This window comes from Bombus impatiens, unplaced genomic scaffold, assembly GCF_000188095.3.
Source record: "Bombus impatiens unplaced genomic scaffold, BIMP_2.2 scf_0543, whole genome shotgun sequence".
Taxonomy (NCBI): Eukaryota; Metazoa; Arthropoda; class Insecta; order Hymenoptera; family Apidae; genus Bombus; species Bombus impatiens.
In genome coordinates this window covers 2,474,791-2,480,140 of record NT_176962.1, presented here as the reverse complement: position 1 = coordinate 2,480,140, position 5,350 = coordinate 2,474,791, and positions in this window count along the sequence as shown.

Sequence of the window (5,350 nt, the reverse complement as noted above, 5' to 3'; positions counted from 1 at the left end):
CAGTAGTCTGCCGATTCACTCGCCTGAAGACGCATTTCCATCCCCCGTTAGAACTCGCCATGTTTTTTTGAGACGTTCTCTTGATGTCGTATTTATGGCAGAAGCTTGAAGTTCGTGTATTAGAAGGGATGGAAAGGATGAATACAGTTAACGTTCTAATACTAGGCTACTTATTAATTATATCGCGTTTTAGTAATTTTTTGTTATCGTCCAAAGAAACTATAATTTTTCCTTCTTGCCAAAAGTATAAGTATAGCACAGCTTATCATCTTTCCAACCAACATCCAATCAACATCCACTCTCGTTTTCTATACATGTCAAAATACGCGCTCGAACCTCGAAGAAGAATATCAAGAAGACAGCCGTCAGCTGATACAATCGGCTACAATTAGTCACCGGTAATCACACGACACGCTTCAAAATCACGTTCGCACAGTATCGACATAATACTCACTGTTCCTCGAACACGCAGGAATTCCGTTTCACAACACTCTCGAGTTAAACGTTGTTGCAACACATCCTCGCCTGAAATGTTGCCCGTTAATATTAATTTATCGTACGATCAGAGGGCACCTACCGAAAGAAGAACGAGTAGCAGCTATCCGCGACTCGGTGTCGCAAGGGGGAAGATAAATGGGGATTCGCGAGAAGATTCAAACGCGTACTCGAAGATAGCATTGTGATGTATAATAAGAAGTTTGACGCCAAAGGAAATTGCATGGATTCAACTTTACAATGGCGTCGTCACCGTGCTTCGATGCTTGTTGTTTGTTTGTTAGATACCTGTTTCGTATACGCGAACAAGCGTGTCTTCCATCGCTTGAAAGAGATCTCCTCGTCTACCGTGAATAATTTCTTCGATGAAGAACTTGCTCTAGGCGCATTCGATTCGTTGATACGTCGGTCGAAGATAAAAAGTGGGAGATGTTTTACGGAGACACATTGATCGGAATAAATTGATTTTCAAATAATGTTTTGTACGACAGCCATTCAAATCTGATTTTCTAGGAAATTTTTTCATCGTTCTTGGTTTCTGTAATCGGATGAACACGGTTCGCGCAAGGCTTAACTATTAAATTAATTATTTCAGGTTTTTCCTACGGAAATTTTATCGAACCGAATGCACTCCGTCACTTCGTTGATTGATCACTTGGTATAGAGAAGAGAAAGATGGTTGAAACGTCGTTAATGGCTCTGTGAACAGTTCCTTCGGTAAATATCGTTGAAATATGTACTGTTTTTACGTAATAGTGTAATTTAGTGACATCAAGTTAGATCGAAAGTAAAAGGTAGTACGTGAGAATGGAATTTTAAATATTTTTCCATTTTCCTGCGACTCGATGTACTCTCTGCCTTCTAACTCTATGTCAAATATAAAAATTATTTATACAATTTTTCTTTGCTTCGTTAGGCATGTAATTCAGTAAGTGTAATTCGCGTTAAAGGTTACAACACGAGCAACGATACAAATGATAGCGACAAATAAAACACGACTATTATAATTGCTCTCGTGTGGCAACGATTTTATGATTTATAAGTTTCGCTTGATACCCAGATTTGATTGATTTGCTCGAAGATTTTCCTCCTAATTACTTTGGAACTGGATCATTATCTAGCGGAAGAAGATAAAGATAAAACGTAATATTTTGCGCGAATTTAATCACTATCTCATTTACACATTTATTTTCTGATTTCTTAACATGTACTTTTTCCACCGCTATCCATCATTGCCATGTTCTCTCATTCTACTGTTATGGTCCGATAAGACATATGTAAAATCTATTCAATCTCCTTTATACATTCAAATGTGTTCCATAGATCGAATAGGTTATCCTCCACCACTCGTAACCATCAGTTTAACGATAACCAAAAACCGTCGATTCGAGACATCCTTTAATGGATCCATTATCTCGAGACTAATGAACCAACCTCGGCAATTTATCGTAAGAATAGCAGGTATCTTTCACGAGAATCCCCATCTATCGAGTCTACCCGGCGTGCCAATAAATCTAACCTCACCGATCGAACGAGCAACAACGGAGGAGATCGTATCTTCATTTTCTACGTTTCGTCGGGAGTCGAGACTCCAAGAAAGCGGAACGGTAATAAGAAACAAGAAGAAGCTCGGGGTGGCTGTGAAGAAGTTCGGAGCGCGCGCGTCTTAATTAAGGCGGCGCAATGACAAAGCGGCGTGCTTTTTCTCAGAGTCCGGTTGAACGTGATGCATCCGCGGCTTTCTGTGCGCGGAAAAAAGTCGTAGAAAGAGAAACATTTAAAGCAGATAGCGGGGTGCGTAGAGGTATTTCGGAATTGGGCTACCTTAATTGGGGACGACCGGTGGGGCGCGGGGTGCGCTCTGTCAACGCGGCGCTTCCGTATTCACGTGATCGGGGCGTGAATTCCGCGTATTTAAGTGTCCGACACGGCGTGCTGGCTTTCTCCTGCCCCGGCTCGGGTAATGATCCCTTTGTCCGGCCCGAGTGAACGCGACTTTAAGTGAAAACGTCCATTCACCGAACGACAACGACGCTTTGCACCCTGAATATATTGCACCGATTGCGAGGGAAAGATAAGTACCGGAGACTGAGGTCCGTCGGAGCTTCTCTCCAGCTTCCGACGACCAGTCTCAACAGAAGGCCTTCTTTTTTCCACTTATCCTCCTACCTCCAGCGCTTGTATTCTTTCTTCCGTTCCTATACTCGGTATGGTATATATACATATATATATTCTTTCCTTCTTCTTCGTGTTCTTTTTTTTATGGGTGCTTCGCTTCCTTGTAGAAAAGGAACTTAACGCTCGGTTTCCGGATGCTGGGCAAGGGGACGTTATTCATCGGCCGTCGAAACGACGAAACACTGTCATAATGTGATCTCAAGGCTGGATGGGAAACGTTCACTAGCTCGTGACACGCTTTAAAATTCGCTTATTATTCGCGATGCCGCGAGACCGAGCACCACGTGCTTCTTCGATGGCGAACGTGTCACATGGAAACGTCAGTTGAAGTTGGAGAATGTATTGTATGATAAGCTGTTTGACTTTTGCATGGGGGCCTTCAATTGACTGTACGAGTATGGTTCGTCCAAGGATTGACCTTTGTCTCGGAAATTGGTCGGGAAAGTGGATATAAAGTTCCCTGTTTAACATGGTTGCATTTTCAATGGAAGCGTCTCCTTCTATCGATGGAGAGATATGTTCCTTCGTTGGTAGAAATGATTATTTGTTCAAGGATTTTCTCGATATCGATGCACGAATGCAGTGACAGGTGTTATGGTCTTAACACTTTCTTCCCCTTCTTCCCATTCCTTTTCAATACTTATTGAAACGGATGCGGTTGAATCGAGTAGTCTTTTTATACGGTGAATCAGTATAGCTACAATTCTGCTTAAAGAATGTTCTGTAACGGTAATAAAGCGCGTTTCTCTTTCAACGAGCCGAATGTTTCCAGTTAATTACACGGTGGAACCACGTGACGATTACATGAATATTCTACCTGGTCTTATTTGTTCTACATCCACAGCTGTGCATATTTTAGGAAAAGTATCGCTTTTTATGTTTGATGAATTTTGATGAAAAATGTTTTAAGAAAGAAATGTAGCGAGTAGGAATTTCACTTTCGTGCAACAATAGAGAGATTCTCACTTTCATACATCTTTTTCCATAACGATATATACAGATCTTTTCAAGATATAGCAGCTTAGCGTACCGATCATTCCACTTTCACGATAATGAAGTAATTTTCGTACTTCTACCAACGTTCTCAAGTACCAACAGATTCGCAACTCTTTGCTTTTCTCTCCCCCGTACATACCAATTCAACGATCCCGTTACGACATACCTACTCGCGGAAGGCCGAGCAAAGTAGACGTGGACAGGCGTGCAAAGTAGATCCGCGAAACGACACTGATCTAACGGCGTTACCAGCGTTATCAGCATCGACTAGACAAATATCGCCAGGAATTCCGTTCTTTTCTTTTCTCGCGATAAAACTCGCCTCGATTTACCAACAGGGCCGCGTTATCTGGTGGCCGCTGTTCTCGCGCATTAGTATAGCGTACGCCTGTCTTCCCGGTCAGGAAACCGAGACCAGGAGAGATCGATTCGACGTGTTTACGCGGTTGGACGGCGCGCTGGCAAAAAAAATTAATTAACACCCGCCCGCAGATAAGCCGCTTAGTTCAGATAATATTGGCCGGCCACCACTACTTAATAGACTGGTCGTCATGAATCTAGGCGGGAACCCGGGGCGTGTAAATAAACGCCTCGTGAGTGGCTCTATTAATAGGATTCCAGAGAGCTTAGCAGCCGGAACGCTTTTTTTCCGCGACTAGATAGAACGCGACGTGATATCACCGTTCTCAGAGTCGATCCAGGAGCCGATCTTGCCGCCAGATAATTGCGAAGATTTTACCGCGAAGTATGAGCATACAGTCAGCTAGTCAATGACCAAGCATCGCGTCCACAGACCTGACCCTACCGATCTTTCGATATCGGATCGAGCTTCGAGGTTGCATTGATTAGAATTTTGTGTGGATGTTATCGGAATTTATTGGATAAGCAATTATAGGATGAATTATAAACCTACATAGATTGCTTCACGAAGTATAATTGCCAATAGGAATGTAATTATACAGCATTCACTTTTTAAGGTTCGAGAGTGATACCACTAATAGGGTTATAAAAATATAACAACGCTAAATCTACGTATATTTATATAGTAAATCTGTATTATAAGCAGACCCAAACAAAAAAAGAAATAAAAATGTCATACAATAATACGAAACTCTGGAGAGTTCTATGCGTTGCTGTGGAAGAGCTTCTTGAAATGAGGCACACGTAGATTTGACGAAGGAGTTGAATAGAAAGGGGTCCCGAGGTGAGAAGCTCTGACCTGGTGAACCAGATGTATATGCGATGATGTAATTACTGGGTAGGTAAAGGAGTAGGTTTTGTACGCCAGAAGGTGGATTGTGACAGGGAGTAATCGGTGTTTTTTTGTAAACAAATCAGACATGTAATTTGTAAGTTATTAATTTCTAATTGAGGAAATGTTAAAGGGTTGTATTGTTAGGAATTCGATTACATAAGCACAAGGAGTACATTAAAAACGAATGTACTAATAGAAGTTAAATCTCGTACAAGTTGTTATTAACTGCTAATGTCTTTTTGTAGTTTAGTTGAATACAGCCTTTAATGATTACATAATTGGTTTATGATATCCATCAGAATGCGTTTCAAAAGTCACATAACTTCGTTTAAAAAGTTCCAACTTGTTGCAAAATCATCAACCATTGCAGAATCATCACACGTATGCGTTAAGTGTTCTGCTCCTCTTAACATGCGTGAAACTCAC